The sequence below is a fragment of the Dermacentor albipictus genome, unplaced genomic scaffold (genome assembly GCF_038994185.2).
Source record: "Dermacentor albipictus isolate Rhodes 1998 colony unplaced genomic scaffold, USDA_Dalb.pri_finalv2 scaffold_11, whole genome shotgun sequence".
Lineage (NCBI taxonomy): Eukaryota > Metazoa > Arthropoda > Arachnida > Ixodida > Ixodidae > Dermacentor > Dermacentor albipictus.
In genome coordinates, this window is record NW_027225565.1 from 9049023 (window position 1) to 9058855 (window position 9833).

At 46.5% G+C, this 9833-nt stretch overlaps 1 long non-coding RNA gene across 1 annotated transcript; it reads right to left on the reverse strand.

The window, feature by feature from the left end:
- Positions 1-6308: 6308 nt before the first annotated feature.
- LOC139051318 (uncharacterized) lies at positions 6309-7778 on the reverse strand. The gene is made up of 2 exons (XR_011509327.1): positions 7612-7778; positions 6309-6437 (listed from the first exon to the last, which is right to left on the reverse strand). It is a non-coding gene; the product is annotated as an uncharacterized lncRNA (long non-coding RNA).
- Between the last annotated feature and the right edge of the window lie 2055 nt (positions 7779-9833).

Here is a 9833-nt window from a genome sequence, read left to right on the forward strand (position 1 = left end):
TAACAAGCATGTTTATTCTCTCTTCACAATGAAATTAAAATAGCATTTGTGTCTTCGGGGCTAATTTCTGCAGAGTCGCAGATGACCAATTAGCAGGTACATCGACCTTCGTCAAAAAATACCACTTTTCGAAGAATTTCTACCAGTTTGGCGCCATTGATTATGTATTGTGCGACAAATAATAGATAATATTGTCTTATGTCATGAGCTAGATTCCAGCAGAGGGCGGCTGTAGAACTTGTCTACGTTAGATATCTGTAAAAAAAGACTTGTAGTTCTCCCGCAGCAAGGCTATGTCCAGAAGCGTCATAGATTGTTTTTTTTCCAGCCTTGGATGAGCTGACGCAATAGCCAGGGCCAGGAAGTTGAAGCCTCGAAGAAACTATCATCAGCCCTGTCATGGTGGATCGTTAAGTACTAGTAGAGCTATAGTGTCATTACGCTCGCCGCGCATGCGGAATACTGCCGTGTCGCGGTGTTGGAAGCTCCGCGCTTGCTTAACGCGGCAGCGTATATTTTGATTGCACAAAAGAGATACGACGAGGTGCATTCGCTTGTACCTTGCGCATTGTATTGCGTGTTCTGCGCAGTGAAAACCAAGCAAGCGCGCACCTAATCATGCAATAGGCGATTTAGCTTCATGCCAGTCTATAGGCAGGCAACTGCTCCGCCTGGGCGTGCCTTCCACTGGCGACTGACATATCGACCACTGGCCTATAAAAAGAAAGTCAGCCAAGGATATACCTATACACTCCTAAAAAACGCAAAACGTATTCCTGCCGCGCACCTGTCTCGTCGTTCTTGAACTGTAGCGTCTCCCAATAGTGCAATACATACTAGTCCAACTATCCATCCTATTTCTTGGCTGTGTCAAGTGTTTACGATATAAAAATATGTGCACTCTTAAAGGTGTTGGTTTGGCTAACGCCATCCTCTTTAAGGCTGAAAAAAAAAAACTATTGCACTTGACAGGGAGTGCCAATTGCATTGGCAATGAGAGAAACCGTATAGTTGAAAACCAAGTATTATTCCTGGCCACATGGTGCGCGCCGAAATATCCGACACGAGAGTTTGCGACAGCGTTAGCTAATAGAGTTTACTTTATTGCAGTTTTTAGCGTCGTTTGTCGCGGCTACCGTCACGTTTACTTGCCGCAAAGAGTGGCAAAAAAAAAGAAAATTTCTTTTGCGCGCCTCAATGATTCGGTCTACACCCATTTAAGAATGAAGGCGTTAGCCATCTGACAAACCAAGCATCTTTAAGGGTGCGAAAATTCTTTACTGGGACAGAGTGACTCCCCCTTATTGTCTGCCTTAAACGCCAGGCTAAACCCGCCTGCTGGTACAACTCGCCACCACCACCACCACCACCACCACCACCACCTTTATAGTAAAAGTCCCGTCATAGCAAATACCTTTCCCGGTCACCACTGGCTTAATATTCAAAGGCGTTTTACTGTAAATTGAACTAATGTCGCCCTTTCCACTGCAGTGCTCGAGAAAGGGATAAGCCTTGATCAACCATCTTTCCCCTTCTTTATGCGGAAGCGCCCGCGCAGCGCTCTTAATGAAGGATAGCACCGTCGTTGGTCTGGCCTCCGTGAATTGCGCAATGCACGTTGAGGGCGAAATTATAAAGAAAGCTAACACGCTCGTGCGTCGTTTCGCTTCCTGGAAACCAAACGTAGACAGAAGTTGCCACGGCCTTCAGCCATTGCCAACCAAGGCTTAGGCCAGGAATAAGGGGTCGTCGAAACATTAGCGCGCACTCGAGGCTTCGCGTTGTTTACTTCTAGCTGCGCGGCTGAGAACGGAGACCGTCGTTTATTATTTCCACGTCATGCCGTTGCTGTTCGCTCTGACTCACGGTTCGGTGTATGCTGTGGTTCGACCAGACAGGATACAAGACGGTGAGGCGAGAAATGGTGTACCCGCGCCATCGGTATACATTGGGAAACACCGCGCGTGCTTTTCCGGCGAGTGTCGCTGATTATTAAATGTACATGGGATTCGTGCAAATTCATTTTTTTTCTCATCAAGCTTCATAGCGGGGCCAGAGGTAGGAATTTGCCCGGTAATCTTCATTACAATAATTAGAAGTTCGCTAAAAATATTTTTCATTAGTGACCTTGAAAGCAGTTTGGGGGGTGGGGGGTATAGAGCATATTGTAATGGCAGAATTTCCTTTTATGTTTACTATACTTGGGAAGTGTTGTCGTCTTTAATCGGTGACGGCTACTCCTTTTCACATATTGATATGAAAAAGAAGAAAAGAATGAACTTAAACTCATTGAAACTAAAAGTCAACTCCAAACCACAATGACACAAAGTCCAGTTACATAAGTACACTGATGCCAGACTAAAACTGAAACTCAACTGCGATACACAGCAACACAAAGTCCAGTCACACAGGTGCACTAAAGTGAACCCAGTCAAGTCACATAACTACACTAAGATCAGTCTACATCAGAAAGCACGGATTAGATTCAAATGAAGGCGCACGAATCCAGTCACTGGATTGGTCAAAGTGAGGTCAAAAATATCGCATAGAGTGAGCTTATCACAGATAAACACTCTACTCCATAGTTGCCGAGAATATTGCTCTCTTCTAGAATTCTTTGGAGATCCAGTAACACTCATCTCCGCCATGAATATATTGGCCAAAGACCGAAGGTCGTCCTGAGGCTGAACGGACTGCGATCTAATTCCACCAAATCACGTGTCTGTGTGTGTGTGTGTCGTTTCTCGGACAGTCTAACAGAAGGTGCGGTAGATCCTCAAGTGCGTGGCCACAAGTGTATTCCGGACTATCAGCTCTCGAAATTTTTGTTAGAAAGTGCTTTGTGTAGGCGGTACCGAGCCACAGACTTCAATGGCAATGACTTAATGGTCGAATTCATGTCAGCCTTTATTGGGCGCATACATGGCTCTTTTCTAGATCTTATATGCCTTGTACTGGTTATGGACTGTAGAAAGATGCAGTACGAAGAGCTGCTAACTAGAACGGCAGTGCATTTCACGGCACACGTTTGACATTTCGTCACGGGATTTAGGGATTTTTAGTTTGTTTAGCAACATGGCCCTTCCTATTTAGCGACCGGCGACTTTTTCTGCACCGACTTGGTACAACGCATTGCAAGATTAAAACAGCAAAAATGGCAAGTTTAAAACCAAGTGTGTGAACGAGACTTTACTCGAATGCAATATTAAGGTGGTTGCTTGAAGTGAAGATTTCTAAAGCGCTCTCTATTGTGTGTGTGTCATGCATAGATAGATAGATAGATAGATAGATAGATAGATAGATAGATAGATAGATAGATAGATAGATAGATAGATAGATAGATAGATAGATAGATAGATAGATAGATAGATAGATAGATAGATAGATAGATAGATAGATAGATAGATAGATAGATAGATAGATAGATAGATAGATAGATAGATAGATAGATAGATAGATAGATAGATAGATAGATAGATAGATAGATAGATAGATAGATAGATAGATAGATAGATAGATAGATAGATAGATAGATAGATAGATAGATAGATAGATAGATAGATAGATAGATAGATAGATAGATAGATAGATAGATAGATAGATAGATAGATAGATAGATAGATAGATAGATAGATAGATAGATACGAAATATGCGCCCGAAATGAACTTGACTTCTGGCAAGGTCCTTGAAGACCTCGGTGCGAAACGACGCTCTACGCTCACAAAGACGCGTACCAGAGTCAGCCAGCAGACCAGATAGATAGATAGCTAGATAGATAGATATCAGCGTTCCAAAGTAGCCCTAGGGCTATGAGAGACGTCGTAGTGGCGAGCTCTGTAATAATTTTGACCCCCTAGCGCTCTTTAAAGGGCACGTAAATTTGAGTACACGTGCATTTTTGCATTTCAACCCCATGGAAATGTGGCTGTCGCTGCCGAGGATCGAACCCACGACCTCGTGCTCAGCAGCAGAACGCCACAGCAACTGCGCCACCGCGGAGGGGCAGACCAGTGGCTATATAAGTAGGAAACCGAGAGAGGTCAATTGCAGTTTTTGTTTTTCAAAGTAAACATTTTTTTTTATTCTGATTTATGAACAGCTCAAATATGAGGGCTGCTGGACATATTCGCTCGCAATTGAGCGCCACTACTCTTGCACTCTCATTTCTGTGCTGGCACGCAGCTGTGCTGCTTTAGTACTGAGTGAATAACGGAGCGGCAAAGCGGCATTCGTCCTCTGTTAAGGTCTCGTAATTGTCATCGTCGAGTCGGTTGCATAAATGAGCGCGTTTCACAGAATCTATATTTCTTCTTTTTTTTTGGGGGGGGGGGTGTGAACAACTCGTACAAAAAAAAAAGTGTGCTCTTGCTAGGAAAAGAAAATTAGGGCACTGATGTCCCTTCGAGACATTTTGCATTTATGCTCCCTCGATGACAGAGCAAACGTTCAGTTTCAATTGTTGTCGGCAGTTATACTGCACTAATGCCGTAACAAAATTAGGAAGAAATGCATTTTCTAGATTCTGCTGATGGACTTGCAGATTCACCGTTTAATCTTCACCTGCACGGACACTAATTGCACGTGAAACGGTTTACTAGGTAGTTGAGGTGGTGAGCACTTACCGCTGAGTGCAGCATTAATCTACAGCACTAAAAAAATCAGAGAAAATACCCGCCCTTCACAGTGCGTTCGCGCCCTAGTTACCGAGATTATCATCATCACGGGCAACAGCGCCATGGGTACCGCAAGAAATTTGAAAATCGCTTTCCGCAATCAAGATTTCGCCCTCTGCTTCTACCTCTCACGCACGCACACACACACACACACACACACACACACACACACACACACACACACACACACACACACACACACACACACACACACACACACACGCACACACGTGCGTATATCAAAGACATTATTGACTATCAAATGCCAAATATATGGGGCTGAATATCCAAATGAAAAAAAGAGGAGGAAACAATGTCAGCAAAACACACATCAAATAAATTATTCGACAATTGTTATTAATGGCTTATTCCCTGTCAATATGAACATTGACCCACCTCCGAGGCTCAATGGCTATAGAGTTGTGGTGCTGGGCAGGAGGTGACGGCTTTGATTCCTAATGCGATGGCAGCATTCCGTTGGGTGAAAAATGCAAAAGAAAGATTATAATAAAGCCTAGATCTAACGCAATGCTAAAATCTAAATAAAGTGAAGCTTGTTTGAATTAGCTGAGGTAGCTGGCAATAGCAGGTGACACAAGCACAGCCTCGCAGCCCGTAGCTGTTAGCGACACGAGGACGAAGGCAATGAAGGATGCTTGTCCCCTTCTCCCTTCCCCCAGCGTAGGGCAGCCAAGTGACTCTTGACTGGCTAACATCCCTGCCTTCCTTATATCCCTCTCTCTCTCTTTCTTGTCGAGGAAAAAATGCCGATGAGAGGTGTATGCGCAGAGGCAAGTGCGACACGTATATAAATAAATTTAAGGCTTCGCACCCCCTGTGTGCGCACAGCGGTGCGTATCCATTGTTGGCGATTGGCCAAGGATGAGCACCTACCCAGTAAAACATACCCAGTGCCTAATTGTCTGTTCGGGCACACAGCCAGTAGCACGCATCCAGTGAAGTGGGTTGTCCACTATAGACGAGACAGCAGTTAGCAGCGAGGTGGTCTATTCGGGCACATCCCCAATGGCCCACGTTGCCTGCTCGGCAAGACAGCCGCCAGTGATTCGAGATGTCCGCACATATTGTCACGCAGTAGCGACACTGAAGAAGGCCGCAAAACTGTGATTAACGGAATTAGCGTTTTATTGGGCGAACTTGTGCCCTCAAAAGCAGGCTACGGTCAAAGAACAACGATGGCGGCCAACATAGTCGGCGATCGTCCGAAATCTGATCAGCGGGTAAAGTGCGTCGGCTTTTATACATCAGTCATCGAAGGTTCCAGAGTAATAGCATAGAGAAAAGAATACAACAAAAGCGGACACTCCCATAGAGCCCAGCGGCCGAATTGACTGCAGCGCACCAAGCCGTGGATGTTAAAACCTGAAGCACACTTCCGGTTTCGGTTTTGTGCGCGCGCGTTTTGAATTCTAGCTGGTGCGCGTCACGCCGGCTCCGTTCTTTTTTTTTTCTCTTGCCTTCGCAGCAAATACTTATTTACATATTTATTTCTTATTTATTAAATATCTATTTGCAAATTATTTTAAGTAAAATTCATTGCGAACGATCTTCATAAGCCTCCATTGAATATGTGCCACGTGCAATTTCATAAAGACGCAAGACACCTTGTGAAATGTGGAAAAATTAATGTTTATTTTATTCTTTGTAAATGCTCGTCGCGGGCTTTTTGTGCATTCATCCAGCGTTGTGGCACCAGGTAAGCAGCACAAGTTTCCACAGGAAACTCCACCAGACGACGTGAGCTGAAAAAATTACAAGCGTTATTTTGGTATTAATATCTAAGAATAATGCCTGTAGAGGCGAAGCGTGCGAAAGTGGTGAGTGGGCGGCATTACAAACAAAAGCAGTTCGTATTTACACACACGGCGTAGAAAACACCCGACTCATCCCAAGCAATACCGTACATACCACAAACACATTCTAATTCCAAGCATTCCCCTCTTCCCAACACTTATTTCCTGCACTTTAATAGCACGAATGCGAGGGCGACGGCGCGTTTCGCGAACTTGGCTACAACCGACGCGATTGTACGCTGCGAATACACAGAGGTGGCCACAACACAGGCTCTCAACCAGAGCATGCTGGACGCTCGCAGAATTCCTTCTACTCGCACTCAAGACAAAATGCGTGGGTGCCGTTCAGAAAACAGAATTTTTGAGTTACTAGTTCCTGGCGTTTGAGCTCCTTGGCTTATCACTTGTGCGTTCTGCAGGCGCAAGCAACGCACTCCCGTGTTATCACTCTTGACGATTGCTCGTCGCGTTTTCGACAAGCGTGGGTACCGAAGGAAGGCTTAAATTGTTGCGGGGACATAAAAATTGCGACAAATTTGTCGCAGTAAGATTCAGTACGCGCCAAACTGTCACCACGGCCGAGCTGCTTTTCGCTGCGTCACAACAGGCGCGGCGAGCGGGCCTCATAACATAAAAGTATCGAAAATAATTTTCAACGATGTTGGGCGTCAGAGAAAGAAAAGCGCCATGAACTTGTCAGTGCATGCATTAAAGCGCGAAACCGCGCACCACGGCCGAGCTGGTTTTCGCTAACCGAGTCACAGCGCCAGGCGCGCTCACTGTGCTAGAAAGGTAGCCCAAAAAGTAATGAAATTAGTTTCAATAATTTTGGCAGTCAGAGAAAGCGCCAAAACTTGTCGCAGTAAAATTCAGTACACGCGAAGCTGCGTCACAGCACCCTGTGCGACTAGAGTGCCCAAAAACTACCGAAATTAGTTAAAACAATATTGGGGCTTATAGGAAGCGTGGCAAACATCTCCCAGTGCGATTCTTTAATTCAAATTAACTGCTCCACGACGGCTACGCTGTTTTTCGTTAACTGCGTCACAAGTCTAGCCTAGTTGCCGGGCAGTAAGCCTAATTACTTGAAGTGCGTCGCAGACTGTCGAACAAAGTTTCTCACCTTGCCGTAGTCCAATAGTGCAGTGCTGCCTTGTCGAAGTTCCGAATGAGCGCAATAATTCGCCGGGAGGCCACCAAACCAGGCTAAATCCTAACAATAGAAAAACAGGCGGACGGGTGCCCGAACAGTCGAACGCTCAGATGTGCGGCCGGTCTGTCGCTTCGGCGCCGTGTCTGACGAATGACGCAAACATCTGGCTCGTCATTCGCCGGTTCGCCTGTCGCTAGGCAACGGAAGTAAGCCGCAAAGTTTAATTTAATTTATACGCAGATATTCTTAATTTTCCGGGAAAGAATAAAAAATAAAACAATTTCTGTTAATCTTATTTCACATTCTTCTTTTTTTCGATGCTCGCGACCCCAATTCGTCGATGTTAATACTATAGCGTGACGTGTTTCCTGTTTCCAATTTTCGCCGAGTGTCCGCTCTTGTTTAATCCCTTTCTCTATGGTAATAGCTGGGACCCGCGTGTCTTCCAGAAGGTTCTACGCCATTCGCGTCGCGTGACGAAATCAGATTACACAAGGTTCGGTGAGAACAGACAGCGGATAGAACCATCGATAACTTTCGAGAAACTTCCGATACATGCAAGCGCGTCCTGCGTTGTGCGATAACATGCGGTGAAACGTGGTCACCCGATAAAGATAAACACGTTTCAATACCCCCTCTTAAAGAGCATCGTCGCGATGCTACAAACATAGGAGAGCGAAACACAAGACACTTATTAAAAGTAACAAAACAACAAAAAGAAGCAACGTCCAAAGTAACACGGCCTAAAAAAAAAAGTCCAAAGGTCAGCTACCTAAAGTCCCAAAGTTGATTAGCGCTGCTAAAACGGCTTAAGTTGCACAGCATGAACTACTTCAGGTCGTGAGCGGCGCTGCTGTGATAGCGAAATGCCGTCTAGTACGAGTTCATAGTCGAGTGCGCCAATGCGTCGGATGATCTTGCAGGATCCGAAATAGCGGCGTAAAAGCTTCTAAGTCTTCGTCAGCGTGTTGGGATCCAAACCCAAGCGCGGTCGCTGGGCTGGTACTCGGCGTAGCGTCGTCGAAGGTTGTAGTGTCGGCTGTCGGTCCTCTGCTGGTTCTTGATCCACAGGCGGGCGAGCTGTCGGGTGTCTTCGGCGCGATGGCGGTAGGTGGCGACGTCAAGATTCTCTTCGTCGATGACGTGCGGCATTATGGCATCAAGAGTAGTCGTCGGGCTCCTGCTATAAAACAGCTTGAATGGCATGATCTGTGTTGCTTCTTGCACCGTCGTATTGTAAGCGAAGGTTACGTACGGCAGGACGGCATCCCAGGTCTTGTGTTCGACGTCGGCGTACATTACTAGCATGTCGGCGAGGGTCATATTAAGGCGCGCCGTAAGACCGTTCGTCTGCGAGTGGTAGGCAGTTGTCCTCCTATGGCTTGTCTGGCTGTACTTCAGAATGGCTTGGGTGAGCTCTGCTATAAAAGCCGTTCCTCTGTCGGTGATGAGGACTTCTGGGGCACCATGTCGCAGCAGAATGTTCGCCACGAAAAATTTCGCCACTTCGGCTGCGCTGCCATTTGGTAGAGCTTTAGTTTCAGCAAAACGGGTGAGATAGTCCGTCGCCACGACGATCCACTTATTCCTGGATGTTGATATCGGAAACGGCCCCAACAAATCCATCCCAATCTGCTGGAATGGTCGGCGAGGAGGTTCGATCGGCTGTAGTAATCCTGCTGGCCTTGTCGGTGGTGTCTTGCGTCGTTGACAGTCTCGGCATGTCTTGACGTAACGGGCGACGTCGGCGGTCAGACGCGGCCAGTAATACCTTTCCTGTATTCTCGACAGCGTCCGGGAGAATCCGAGGTGCCCAGCGGTCGGATCGTCGTGTTGGGCGTGCAGTATTTCTGGACGCAGCGCTGACGGTACAACAAGAAGGTAGCTGGCGCGGACTGGTGAGAAGTTCTTCACGAGCAGGTTGTTTTGTAGCGTGAACGAAGACAACGCGCGCTTAAATGCCCTAGGGACAACGTCGGTGTTCCCTTCCAAATACTCGACGAGGCCTTTTAGCTCCGGGTCGGCTCGTTGCTGTTTAGTGAAGTCTTCCGCGCTTATTATCCCAAGGAAGGCGTCATCGTCCTCGTCGTCTTGCGGCGGAGGATTGATGGGGGCGCGCGATAAGCAGTCGGCGTCGGAGTGTTTTCTTCCGGACTTGTATATTACCGTGACGTCATATTCTTGTAGTCTGA